Genomic DNA, 15,703 nt, shown 5'->3' with positions numbered 1-15,703 from the left:
AAAAATACTAATTATTGACATTTTTTAAGATATAAGCTCATCTTGACGTTACACTAATCGAGACCTTTCATTTGAGTACCCACATGCATTTTTTATATATTTTTCATATATACATATATATAGTATATATAAATATATAAAATATATGAAAAATTGATGTGGGTACTCAAATGAAAGGTCTTGATGAGTGTAATATAAAGGTAGAAAGGTATAAAGAAGAAATAAAAAATACGACTACCTTTTTTGACATTTTACTCTCAGTTTATTATTCTAAATATCTTGTCTCGTAAAATAACAATTTAAAATATAAAACTAAGGGCGAAGTGCCAACGTCACTCAATAAATGTCAGGGTTGATAGTAACAAGCATACTGTTTATCATCTATTCGGGTAAGCTAAAAAGGGTAGTACAAAAAGAAGTAATACGAACACGCGAACGAATGCTATAAGTATATAAAATATAATAGATTTATATTTATATTTACCATCCATTATAGGTCTATTGAATTTCAATTGCTGTATATTTAAATGAACACTAAAGCTAAAGAACAAGGATAGTAATAATAATAATAATAATAATAATAATAATAATAATATTTACAATTTTTACTTTTAATATTTAGGTTGTAAAAATTAACTCTCTAGTAAGGAGAAGATTCAGCGATCATGCGCCACCTGTTGAGAATTTTCCGCACTAATTTTTTACCAAAAAATTAATTATTAAAAAATTCAACCGTATGTATTTTATACTAATTTTTTTTTTTGTTGCTAATGACATTTTTTTTTACAGATTATTATCATTGAGTGTGACCTTTGGGAATATGCACTAACTTAAAATTATATAAGATATTTAATAATAATAATAATAATAATAATATTATGACTTTAATATAAAAGATAAATTCCCTGGTGTGTTATGTAGATTAACTTTTTTTCAGAGTGAAAGTCTCGGAGTAATTGACCAGAAGACGTGAAGAAAGCCGGAGCAAGTGTACTTACTACATACGAGTACGTCTGTAAGGATGAATAGAGGGGAAGGTGTATGTGCGATCTGGTTTTATGTAGGTCAGTACCTTCTTCGTCAAGGTGCCCGTGACTGCCATGCATTATATTGTACGGTTGCATGATCCAAGTAAGCCTCAGAGCAAGATATTAATGCAAACACTCAGTAGTGTTGCATATATCTCGGATTATCACGAATAAACTCCTAGGCTTGTGTGATAATCTTCTTCTTTATTGGATTTCAGGATTAATGACCGCTCTTTTGCAATTTGCTCCTTCATTAGCGCTGTTGCTGTTGTTTACTTCTTTTGAGGATTAATTATTGTATAATGATGCACCCAAGAAAGTTTAAGGTTTTAATTTTAATTTATTTTATTGAAAAATTATTTTTAAAAAAATTGAAGAAAAAATTTCACATTTAAAAATTACTCATGCAATTTTTAAAAAATATTTTTTTGTTCTAATTTTTTCTTTTATTTTTTTTAAATAATTTTTCAATAAAAAAAAAAAATAATTATTAATCTAGAGTAATGTAGCTATGGCATGAACTAGGGAATAGTTGAAAAAAATTTTTTTTACAAAATAGCGACTGCCTGAATAAAAAAAAAAAAATTTTTTTTTTATTAAATTTCAAATTTTCTAGAATTTATTTGTCATAAAATTGTTCCCGAGTTATGGTATGTCATATAATCAGGATCCTCCTCGGAGGGTTATTTTTAGATAATATTATCGAGCTGTCACCGGCGTCACTGCAATGCCGGGCAACTCACGACAGACTCGGAGCAAGCTCTCATGGTCCTGTCAATTTTCAAAAATCAGTTTAATATACTGGATTCTCAATGAGAACCATACCAGATATTAAGCTGATAAGAACAGATACTACACTTGATCTTAGCCATGAGGCCGAGAAGCGATACCTATTTTTTAAAATAAATAGAAGTTATGCATTCTGAAATAACTGTCTTCAAACGGACAAAAATTTATCATGTGCGACACCTCACGGTAACTTACGAAGTTCCGCTCACTGTCGAGCATACTCGATTACCCCTTCCAAAATTCCCCACCCCTGATGAAAGATTAGAATATAACATTGAGAATAAAAAATAGAATTTTTTTTATACGCACGGCAAAAAAACCTAGGGATTTTTCCTATTTTTGCATAATTTTTTTCAAATTTTGCTTTACATTTCGAAAAAATTAAAAATCCAGCAGATTATAGACGGTGTGGCTTAAATTGCCATAACTTTTTCAAAAATTGACTTATCGGGACGTTTTTTTTTTCAAAATTTTTTTTATTAAATCTTCTTTTCGGGAAAAAATAGAAAAAAATTATTCGAACCTATCTTCATCGTTATTTTTTAGATTTTCCGAAAAAACTCCGAATTTCTCGATGATAAACATTTTTAATTTCTTTTTTCTTTCTTTCATATGAAACTTTGACATTTTCTACAAATATCCTGAAAATTTCAGAATGGTGTTTTTTCGATTTCTATTTTTTTTTTCAATTGAGAAAAAAATTTTTTTTCATGTTATAAATTAATTTTTTCTGTCACATGAATATTTCTTTCTACTATAAATTTTTTTTTACTATCATAATTTTTCTCCATGAATTTACGGCCTCAATTTAAAATTTTCATAATGCGTAGTACTACAAAATGACTACAATGTTGTTAACATCTGCTCATAAAACTAAAAGTAATAGGTCTTGTGACTAATAATTGATTACAATCGATAATTTTGGGTGAACTTAAAGCTTGACGGGTGGGTTTAGCCAACGGAAAAGGAAGCTATAATTAACTATTGAATTAATATACTTTTTCATTACAAATGTCGAGGAGCAGGCTCTTGCACTAACTAAATAAGGCAAAACAGACGGGGTTATTAATAAATGAACGATAGATATGTGGTGAATTGGGTGGGTATAATGTGCTCGATGAAGGACAAGACCCTAGTGCAGGCTTAATGGCAACTTAATAAACGATTATTATCGTCATTTTATCTTCCTCCTGTCTCCTGTATAGGGAGCATCTGTCAATTTCGCCGTTTCGATATGCGCAAGCTCTTATCTGTGTTAATTCCTTGTACGCGTTTTTGTGAATTTGCGGTTCGCTTTTCAAGTGTGTGAGTAGCAAGGTGGCTTCGGGAGAGAGAGCGAGAAATTTATTGCAACGTCAATACCTATACCATCAACGGTCTTTTTAATAATGTCAGATGGGTGGTACAATATGCTGAGTACCAAGTATTTATTTTCGTCGGGAAATTTATTGGGGTATATATTCAAGATAATTAATTGCGGACTATTTTTTTTTTTTTTAACTGACTGAAAAAAAAAAAAAAAAATACTTGATTAAAGAGAAATTTTTTCAACCCAAAAAAAAACTCTACGGCTATTTTAAAGGATTTTACAGTTCTGAGAGCGAGAAACGTGGCCATCTAGCGGAGAAATTGTGGAGTTATTATTTAAAAATAATTAAAATTAAAATTGTGAGTAAACTAGTAGAGATACAAGAAAATTGATGAGGACCTTTTTTGTAGAGAATTAAATTTTTGATAAAAAAGGTTTCTTAATTTTTTTTGTATCTTCAAGATTTTATCGGTAATTTTAATATAAAATTGAATGTCAATTATAATAAAATTGTTTTTTTAAGTAAAATTTAGTGTAATTGCAAAGATTTTGAATTGAATTTATGCCTTTTCAAGGTTTTATTTAATTCTCACCGACAGTCAATTTATTATGATAAGTATTTAGCCTGCATTTGAAAATTCTCTCTAGACACATAATTAAGAAATGACCTTGTATTTTGTGAAATATTGACATTTTTAAAGATATAAGCTCATCCTGATGTTACAATCATCGAGACCTTTCATTGGAGTACCCACATCAATTTTTCATATATTTTATATATTTATATATATTATATATATATATATATGTATATATGAAAAATATATAAAAAATGCATGTGGGTACTCAAATGAAAGCTCTTGATGAGTGTGACATCGGGATGAGCTTACATCTTAAAAAACGTCAATATTTAAGAAAGTACATTGTAATTTTACAAAAGTCATAATTTAATTCAAAAAAGCTATCTCATAAATTTTTTTTTATTTTCAATATTTTAGAAATTATATTCCAAATTCTTCAATGTTTAATTTTCTTTTTTTTTTTTTTTATTTTGCTCTCGAGTTTCTTAAAATATTAAAATAGAAAATTTGAAAGCAAGATTGAAATTTTCAAGAGAATATTATTCTTGAATCAATAATTTTTTTTTTTTAGTGATACAATATAAATATAATATAATATGAAACATGCAAACAAAACTGATGACCTCGCGCTTGTAGTCTCGGAGTCTTCCAGGCTTGAAAAGCGAATGTGGTAGACACGCCAGCCGCGTCTGACCTCGTTGCATAACTTCTCCGGGCATTTACTGACTCCCTCGACACGACCAGATAATACTCGTGAGTGCAATAATATATCTGACAATGTATTATTGTTTGTGGTGTTCAGTCATTGCTGTTACTATTATTGTCACTCCTGGCTTAGCTACAGGCTATAGCACACGGTGTTTGAAAGCTCGTGGCCAAGTTAATTGACCAATCGGACACAGTATTATATGAACATACGTACGTAATGTTTATCAACTGGACCAGCAGAGATCGATTGATCGAGCTTAATGAAGCCGTTGTCATCAAGCCATCTGACATTGTCAGTGAATCCACGATATACGATACACGGTGTATCATACTGCCATACATTGTACTGCTGTGCTCATTCATCACTCGATGACTCGTCTCTTATTCGCATTACAGTTGCATAATCAACCGAATATTAAATAAAAATAATTAAAAAAAAATATTCCCTTTTAATTTCACTTTCGCTTCGAAGTCGAAAAATTAATCGAGCGAATTAAAAAAATTAAACTAAATAAAAAATCAACTAAAAAAATTTTACATTAATTATTTTTTTATTTTTAATTAAAATAATTTTTTTATCAAAAAAATTCAAAGAAAAAAAGTGATTAAAATTTGGAATTTAAATTTTTACTTAAGGAAATTCTTTCGCAATTAATTTTAAATAAAAAATATTAAATTATGCATAAAATTAATTTTTATTTAATTTATTTAAGAAATTTTTTTTTTCAGAAGCTTTAAAAAAATTATAAATGTAATTTTTTTTAAAATAATTCTCTACGCATAGTTTAATTTTTTTTTAAAATTAAAAAATTTTTCTGTCTGCTAATTTTAATGTCATTAATTTATTTATTTAAAAAAATTTTTTAAATTATCAGGAGTCTAAATTTGAGTTAAATATTGAATAAACAATATTATACCAAATCCCTGAGTTCCTAAAAGTCTCCCAAGCTCATTATTAACGCCCACTACTCTTCAAGGTAATAATCTAAAATTAGCGGCTTTTCCTAATCTCCTTACCGCCAAAGCGTTAAAATTTTCTCCTCAGCAATTAATTACCCTCGGTCAAAAATAATAATAACAACAATCTTTCGAACTTGAATCAATAACGAACTTGAACCCAAAAAATAGTACAAGTTGACGGGTAATTCCCGGCCAGGTCTGGTGGCGACTCGAGCCCTGCAGAAACGGAGACTCGATCAATATCCGATGGCACATCACTTGTTTGCTGGGTTACCAAGCCAAGGCTCTGCCCAAACTTCAAATCTCGGTATAAAATAAAAAGTATGATTCTTCCGTATTAAATTTGCGTTACAATTTAATTTATTTGAATTATTTAATTTATTAAATTTTAATAAATATTTTTTAACATTTAATAAATATTTATTTGGAAGGAAAATACATTTATTATTTATTAAAAATACATTTATTAACTGTTAATAAATATTTATTAAATCCTACACAGTAAAAAATTTTGCGTCATTGTGTTAAAAAATTTTGTGTTAAATATTTAACACTTTTATGTGTAAATTTAACATTTATTGTGTCAAATTAACACAAAAGAGTGTTAAATATTTAACACAAAAATTTTTAATACATTGACATAAAATTTTTTACTGTGTATGATGTTAAAAAATAATTTATTAACAGTTAATAAAGCTTATTAAATATCAACAAATCTTTTTATCAGTGTACCCACGAATCATTTTTTATTTATATAAATTTTTTTACCATGGATAAAATTTTTTGGCCAGCTCGTGTTTTGCGGTTCGTCATTGTAGCGACCTTCACCGACATGGTTACATACATTTAGCATTTAACGTTATCCAGGCTACAGTACGCAGTCTCATGCCCGGGGATTCTCTGGATGATAACGTCCTAGTTTGGCTGGCTCACTCGGGTCAATCGTTCTACGACTCACATTTTTTTTTTCATTTGAATTGGCTGAGACCCACTTTTTAATAAATTTATTTTTAATAAATTTCAGATCGAACTAAAATAATAATAATTTTGGAATTTTTGTTGAAAAAGTAAAATTGTGAATATTTACTGGGTTTAGAAAAAGTAAATCAATGGATTCATTCATTCCCGACCTAGGCCTTTGACCCTGACAAGAAAGTGTCTGGCGGCTGTGCAGTTAGGTCGTGGTTTAATGCAGTATCACTTGATAAATATATGTATAACCGTATATTTAGTGTCAAAATAAAGGCTAGTTACTTTCGCTTATTCGGTATTTTCAATATTCATCGGTTTAAATTTTTTTAATTGAACAAAAGTGAAAATAATTTTTTTTTTTTTTTTTATGAGGATGAGTTTATATCTTAAAAAATGACATTGTATCTTTTCAAGTAACGATATTTTTGAAGTTATAAGCTCATCTCGATGTTACACTCATCGAAACCTTTCATTTGAATACCCACATCAATTTTTCATATATTTTATATATTTATATATTCCAAAAATACCATATATATAAAATATATAAAAAAATTCATGTGAGTACTCAAATGAAAGGTCTCGATGAGCGTAATATCAAGATGAGCTTATATTTTAAAAAATCTCATTAGTTTACGAGTACTCTATATCCCTCATGAAAAAAAAAAAAAAATTAATATGCCTGGATATTAATTTTTTTATCCATCCATGCATGTATATTTTTTCCCGTGGGATATATATTGTAGTAAAAATATTAAAATAAATTTAGCAGATATTTAATAATTTTTATAATTTTTTTTAATAAATTTCCCTAAAAATGAAATAAAATTACAATAAATTATCAAATAGCTTAACGTAGGTCGAAATCCATAAATATAATTTAAATAGCTTACAAATACTAAATTATAACAATGAATAGAAGAGTCAGTCGGTAGTTACAGTTGGGTAGGCCAATTTGTCGTCACCCACTCGACACTCTACACCATAAACGGTCTCTAGCACTGACTGGTAAAAATTAGCCTCTGAATTAACTGCGTCCTGTGGCTGGCCATCGGAAGTCTGTAGAGTAGGTCAGGATACATGTTACCATACACTTCAAGTTAACTCTGTTTTTTTTATTTTTACATTATAGATAAATGACCTAGAATTTAATGAGTCAATGTCATTGTTAATTTAGATTTATAAAAGTTTTAGGTGTCGATGATCTCAGACCGAGACGGCGGAGTTTTTTTTTATTTCTCGAGTGCGGCTTAGCTTGAGTCATAAATTTTTTTAACGATTGCGATCGCGTCAGTTCTCTAGATAAGTATTCTGTATGTATGATGTATGTTTACAATAATTTCACTTTTGACTGCAATTTTCTCAGCGTGATAAGATAACGTAGGTGGATGATCGACCGCTTTTATATTTACAGGTCGTCGACTGCAGATCCCAAAATTGATATCTTTTTAGTCGTTTTATTATTATTGTTCCTGTTTGTATGAAAAATATATTTGTTATAAATTATATAATTGAATAAATTTTTGAAATTTTTTATTAGTATTATACTATATATTTTTATAAAGTATTATTTTTTTCTATACTTTCAAATATTATTTTTTTTTTTTTTTCAAAAATCCCGCCGTTTTGACATTAAAAACGTCATTTTCATGTATAGTTTTAGAATTGACCAGTGTTGCCATCTATACATTATAAAATAATCTATTTTACTATTAAATTTCTGAAGCAAGAATTACAATAGAATTTTAATGACATTAAATTTAGTTTTGACAACAATTTTTTAATTTTATTTAACAAAAAAATTTGAATTTTTTTTTATTTAAAATTTTTACTTGTTAATTGTTTTTTGCCTTGATTTAATTTTTATAAAACTTTAAAAATTATTAAATACATGCTAACTTTTTATAAAAAGGAGAAAGATATTTTTTTTTTTAAGTATTTTTATTAATTACTGCAATTACTAAAATAATTTTTTTTTTAAACTCCTTTTTAATCAAATAATTTTTTTTTAGCTCACAAATAATAATTTATTAACTTAAAAAAAAAAATATCTAAAGGTCACAGTCAGATAGAAAAATGGTGAATGTTTGTCGCAGCGATAACCCGAGTGATAAGAAAGAGTTGGCTGTACAATCTCAACAGTGTCACGTTTCTCATAGCTTATCACTAAACGTACCTTGAAATAATGTATACATATATCAATTTATATAAATCTTTGGTTTAAAGTAAAAAGTATGAATTAAGTTACACCAAAATGCACAACCCACACACAAAGGTCAACGACTTGTGCATTCTAAAAGTTAAGATCCAACATTACTGATAAAAAAAAAATTACTCATTTACTTTAAATGTTCTTGCAGATATCTGAGCAATTTTTAAGTTCCGAGCGCTAAGCTTAAATCCGATTAAGATGACTCTCCGTGATATTATATTATATTATACGTATATATACAATATAATACCTCTTCTTGAGGTTTAGTAAACTGGTACCGTACTTTTAGAAGGTGGAATTTCAAACTGATGAAGAGATTATGCTCCTGATGCTCTGATACTTTGGCAGTATATCGAAAAATTTGTTTAATTTTTTTAGTATTATTTACCAACAGGTTTATATTGCTTTAATAAACATTTTTCAACTCAAAACATTTTTTTAGTAGTAACTATAATATATTTTATCATAGGGTTTAATATTTTATAAAATATTTAGTGTTTTATATTTTATAATAGGGTTTGATAGTTCTGACAGTGAGAAACGTAGCCATCTAGCGGAGAAATTATGAAGTTACTGTTTAAAAATAATTAAAATAAGAATTGTGAGGAAACTATTAGAGATATGAAAAAAATGATGAGGACTTTTTTTGTAGAAAATTAAATTTTTTACGAAAAAAATTTAGTTTTTTTTTTTGTATCTTCAATATTTAACCCGTAATTTTAATTTCAATTTTTGATCATAAATCTTAATTTAAATAATCTATATTATTAAGATAATAAATAAATTTTGAGCTGTAACTTCGAGGAAAATGATCGTACAGCAAAAAAAAAAAAAAAAAGCAAATTGTAGCTCCAAGTGTCTAGTTTTATGACATGAAAAATATGACCATGAAAAATTTTTATCATGTTCGGGTCTGGAGAAATCTTAAGAAAACTACAAAAAAAAAATTTTTCAAATTTTTTCTCGTCTTAAAAAAATTCTACGGGCTTCAAAACATTTTTATCCATTGTTTCGCTGAAAAGCTTTTTTAGAAAATTTAATGCCCTTTAATTTGACGTAATCAAAAAGCCTGTACGATGATTTGCCGCGGAGTTATCGTCAGTCAAAGCAAAAAAGTACTTTTTCACTTTGACAATCAATAACTCTGGAAATAATGATCGTATAGGAAATCGAAGGACGGTTTTGAAAACTACACAAAATTCTCTATAAGATACTGTGAATAGCTTTTGTCAAAAAAAATTTTTTTAAATTGAAAACTTTAACTGAAAAAACGACAAAAATTCGCATAATTAAGGATATTTGGATAACTTGGTTTAACTTTGGATAAAATGTATGAACAAAGGATATCGTCGGTAATTTTTCAACCTCCAAGTGTCCTCTAAAATCCCTGAAAAATTCAAAGCGCTGGGATTTTTTTTTCATAGTGCCCCGAAGCTTCAAATTCTTTGATTTTGCAAAAATTACCATTATGAGCAATTTTTCGATTTTTATTTATTTTTTCAATGTAAAAAAATTTTTTTCTCAAAAATCTTTATTTTTTCAATCAAAGAGATTGATTTTTGGAGAAATTTGAAAAAAAAAAAATTAAAAATTTTTAATTTTTTTTTTTTCAAATTTCTCCAAAAATCAATCTCTTTGATTGAAAAAATTAACTTGACCTTTTTTTTAAAAAATTAAATTTAGTAATTATTAGTAAATGTTATTAAATAGAACTAAATTTCAAAAGTTTCCTAAAAAAATGACCAAATAAAAATATATAAATTGATAAATAGCTACTTGAGAAAATAAAAACAGCAAAAATGAATTTTCAAGGGCGCGCTAACAGCTATTTATAAACCCGAAATAAAAAAGCACCCTAATCATAAAAATAGTGGATCAATCAACAAACGACGTCTGGGCTGTCAGTTTAAAAAAGAACTGGTGGGCGTTGGAGGTTGCTTTTAGCTCTAAAACGTATATTAATAAAAAAAGTGTTCGAGACAATTTAAATATTAACAGCATGCGGACATCAGCAGACATTAAACAAGATATGAATCTATCAGTGGAGGCTTCCACATGATATCATCATATCATCAAAGCGATCATCCACATGCTAACAACAAACGACACATCCTGACAGCAAGTAGATAACAGTGAGCAGTGATGGATGACGAGCATGAGAAGCAGACCCGTGATCCTTACACCAATTTTAGCAGTCTGCGGGATGACATTGACCCTGGCATTGATCGGTCGAATTCAATTGAACCGAATAGGAGCAAGATCATTAGCATCAGCACCAGCACCAGCACCAACAGCAGAATCAAAACCAGAACCTCCGATAGCTCTAGTAGAATCATCTAGTAGGACGTTGGTGCGTACGCAATTGGTGGGACGCTGTTGTGCGATCGTTGGGAAGACCGACCTTGGTATGACCCCGTCCAAGGTCGTAGACGCAGACGCCACTCCTCCACTGTACTAGTACAAGCTTACTCTCTATCTAGAGCTACATAAGCTCCGCTTGGAGCTCTTCTCCGTCATACCACCCGTTACACCCCCCAACTCATCCGCGTCCTCATCCCCACTTGGCTTCCCTGAAAAAACTCACTGTTTATCACTCCCAGTTCGAAGACCCTGAGACCACAGACCTGATACCGAAATTTCTTGATGCCACGTCATAACGTTATAATAGTCTCCTAAGACGAATTGATCAGTGGGGTTCAATGGTCATCTCCAATTTTTTACGATCAAATCTTGGTTCCATTTAGTAAAAAATTTTGCGTCAATGCGTCTAAAAATTTTTTGTTAAATATTTAACACTTTTTTATGTTAATTTAACACACGGCGAAAAAAAAATAGGGATTTTTCTTATTTTTCCAATGTTAACATAATTATTTTTTCCAATGGTAAAATGGGAATTTTTTTCTTTATTAACATAATAGAAGTATCCATGTGACATAGGAAAAATTCATTTATGACATGAAAAAAATTTTTTTTTCAATTGAAAAAAAAAATAGAAATCGAGAAAACACCATTCTCAAAATTTTCAGGACATTTGTAGAAAATGTCAAAGTTTCTTATGGGAAAAAAAAAAAAAAAAAAAAAAAAAAAAAAATGTTTATCGTCGAGAAATTCGGAGTTTTTTCGGAAAATCTAAAAAATAATGATAAAGATAGGTTCGAATAATTTTTTTCCAAAAAAGAACATTTAATAAAACAAATTTAAAAAAAAAAACGTCCCGGTATAGGAATATTTTTTTTCTGGGATATTTTGTAGGGAATATTTTTTGGGGTATTTTTTTTTTTTTTTTTTTTTTTGATATTTTGTCGGAGGATCAAGACGCCTGATACCCAAATCTGATGCATACATTTTGAATTATGACTGATGATTTTGAATCTTAGACCTTTTTGTTCCTTTCTCATCAGTGGTGGTTGAATACCTGTAAGGTACTTCCGAGCAAACTACTGGAGGTGTAACGACACCCTCTGGCAAGACCTAACGATCAGTTTGCGTGTGTTCTACCTCTTAAATTGCTTCTCTGAAATCTGATTGTGTATCTACTAGTCTACCGTTGTGAATGTGGAGACTATCATTTTCCGAAGTTTAGCTTGGAAGAATATTCAGCTGTTATATCGATGGAATTGTAGAATATGAGTATAAAGTCTAGGTAGGGCGGTTTAAAAAAAGAAATTTTGAAAAAGGTTGAATTTTGACCCTAAAGGTCATCTTTGAAATTTTTTCCTATTTTCGAGCAGGAAAAGTTGCCTATTGCTCGAATTAAGACTCCATGAGGTCGAAGACGTAAGAATTAAAAATTTTACGCGCCATCTCGCAACTTAGAACCCAACTATTATCGATTTTATTCTTTGGTACCTATTTTATATGCAAAAAGGTCTCAAGAGCAAAAATACTAACCAAATCTCTTCAGCCATACGAAAGTTTCTTCAGAGAACTGTGTTTTCTCTTACTCTTGGGAATTCAGCGGATTTGACAGACGTGATCCCGCATAGGATTTATCGTTGCGTCTATATATACTCGCAGTTGCTATAACTGTCATGCAAACAGACCATTAAGTTATCCATCAAAACCGAAAAGCATTGGATCTAATTATCTTGATTTTTTACACTACCAGACCAGATTTTCTTTATTTTTTGGCTAATTTTAGACACTGCTCGTTATTTAGGACCGCCGTAAAAATGACTGTACCACAAAATTTATTTTATGCGAGATTACGCGTCGAAATGTTTTAATAAAAAAAGAAAAAAGTTAAATTATGTGTATAATAGCAACAGTTATTACTAAAGAAAACGTTGATATCTGTGACGTAAGTCATGACCTAGTATTTAAGCCCACGCAATAAAAAATGTATTAACTCTAAATAAAGTTACTTTAAAGGGACTGAAATTTCAAACTCTTCTTGTTCCTTCAGTAAATTCTTATCACTAAACACATGAACTTTTGTTTTACTTTATCTTGGAATATATCAAGAATTAAAAAACACGATTTTGTTTACGTAAAATTCTTACCTCACGCTACGTCGTCGACCTCATGAATGCTTAATTCCATGACTCATTCAATCGTCATGCTAAATGCATGTTCTACGAAAATCTAATAAATATTTGAGCCTAGAAATTACTCAGTTAAATAATTTTTGAATTTAAAAAAAAATTGATCAAAAAAACTAATGTGAAAATTTTCTTGATCCAACTATTTTTGACGATAACTCTCGATCTAATTGTCCGACTTGTCCCTTGTTTATATCAATTGATTCAGTTTTCGACCCTTTAGATCCTTATAAAATTTGAAATAAATTGGTTAAGTAGTTTTGGAGTTATTTCCAAAAAACACTGGTTCAAAAACACTAATATGAAAATTTTCTTGATCCATCTACTTTTGACGATAACTCTTGAACTAATTACCCGATTTGAACCCGGTTTCGAGTATCCGATCCAGTATTACACCCCCTAGGCCCTGTTAAATTTTGAAATGAATCGGTCAAGTAGTTTTTTTTTAATCATTAAAAAATAACAAGATATATGAAAAGTAACAATTAAAAATATTATTTACATTTTTTCAAGATAACTTCCAAGTTTACAAACTAAATGACCTAAGACCATATATACACTTTTGGTGGTTAAAAAACTGCGTCAAATGCCGTCAAGAAAATCAAAATCGAGCTATGCGTTCAAAAGATACCGCAGTTTATATGGAAGGGACGGTTCTCAAATTTTGAGCTCAAAATTTTAAAGCATGGCCTCCTTCAGGGTCAAGCATTTTCCAGATTTCTTTCTGCAAGAATTTAAACTGGTTGAAAACACACAAACTCGCGTATATATTAAATGCTGGGCTATTAATAAACACGCGGTGTGTGTTCCAGAGGTAAAATAATAAAACGAATTTAAAAAAAAGAGTAAAGGTAATAAGATGTGTAAATGTGTGGGTATTTTGAATATAAGATATTTATCTTATATTTAAGATTATTCATTATTACTTAGTTTTGGCGCTTAATAAGTTTGATTGATTGTAACAGAATGTAAAAATTTATTTGAATTGAAGCAAATATATTGAGCCTTGATGATTTAAAGTATTATGATTTATGAGTGACGAAATCTAGTCAGAAATTGTAAGATTGACCTCCAGACGATGGCAATAACCAATTTAATATTCTTACTCCTTTCTCATTTTAGCAATTTACGTGTTACGTACTTTGTCTCACCCAATATCTACATAGGTATATATATATTTAATATTGTAATTGTATATGTGCTAAAATAGTGTGTAATGTAAGGAGAGAACGGAAAAGAAAATGAAAGATTCACATGTAGTCAGGGTCATTTGAGTATCTGGTTACTTGATTTAACGAATAAAAAAATAATAACTTAACATGAAAAAAGCATAAATAAACTTACACGTTAACAAAGTGTGAATACTGTTTATATAAAGTCCAATAAATGTTTAAAGTTATTGTTTTTTCCTCTTTGGCTTATATCCAATTTTATTATCTGCCAACTAAATTCAAATGGTTAACGTTTAAACTTTAAAGCGGTATCATTTCTACTGAAGAAATTTGACAATTATTTGGCATAAGGAGAAAATATTTCTTTTGTAATCAAGTCGTAAGAAAATAATTTAAGAAATTGTTTTATAATGATACATTTTATTCTATGTATTTTTATTTTTTCAGCGGTAAAAAACTTGAAATAATAAAGATGACATTTTAATGCAGAAACTTTGCATAAATTGAGAAATTTTATTTGTATGATTATTTTATATAAAATGGTGGGGGGTTTCTTGAAGATTTGGTGCTTAGTAACGGTTGCTAGGGTTGCTAAGGCTAGCAACGCCCTTAACAACAGTTGCCTAGCAACCGTTGGCTAGCAACAGATCCAAGAATTAAAAAAACCAAGAAAAAATAAAATTCTCGGTTACACGAATAATTTTCTCAATTCAAAATTCTACTCTCAAATCAAATGAATATTTTTATCTAAGTTCTTAGATCTTATCCTCTTTTCTCTTTCCTCTCCCTTCTCTCTTTTCCGGGGCTTCAACTTAGCCCACAGCTTTACTATTATACTTAGAGATTTAGTTTCGCGTGTTATATTTTTGGCTCGGAACATTTCTGCGAATGGTGCGCATCTCGTGTATTTTAGAACACTGATGACATTGCGTCGTTTTTAGCGCGAGGTCAACTATGACCCACCGCAGTATGTAGTATTAAGTATCATACAAATTTTCAACATAAGTATAAACTTATATAGTTATGCACACCACAAAATAAAATATTTTTCATTTATTACTCTACGTTTGGTGGATATATATTTAACGAGCTTTTAGAACGTGTGAAAAAGGAAATAAAAAATATCAATTACCCAGCGTATGATAATGTACACACACACACACACACACTTCACAACAGTTGAGTATACGGATGCATGTGAGACGATTATTGTATATAATCCTCGCTTTGAACCTGCAGAGTTTACGACAGTGCAATGTCTCAGCAAGGTTGCTCATCGTAATGCATTTGGCTCAGTTTATAAGACAACTATGCATATATATATATATATATATATATATATATATATATATATATATATATATATATATATATATCTGTAAGCCGATGTGTACAGGCTCTTACAATGTTATGAGCTTGAAAACACACAAC

General features: G+C 29.3%; 1 non-coding gene across 1 annotated transcript; it reads right to left on the bottom strand.

Moving 5' to 3' along the window:
• Nucleotides 1-1,725: 1,725 nt before the first annotated feature.
• On the bottom strand, nt 1,726-1,916 carry LOC141533976 (U2 spliceosomal RNA). Its single transcript, XR_012480361.1, has one exon. It is a non-coding gene; the product is annotated as a U2 spliceosomal RNA (small nuclear RNA).
• Nucleotides 1,917-15,703: the final 13,787 nt, after the last annotated feature.

This window comes from Cotesia typhae, unplaced genomic scaffold, assembly GCF_013202065.1.
Source record: "Cotesia typhae breed Kobodo isofemale line unplaced genomic scaffold, CoteBio_Ctyphae scaffold_121, whole genome shotgun sequence".
Classification (NCBI taxonomy): domain Eukaryota; kingdom Metazoa; phylum Arthropoda; class Insecta; order Hymenoptera; family Braconidae; genus Cotesia; species Cotesia typhae.
This window is presented reverse-complemented; position numbering and strand designations above follow the sequence as displayed.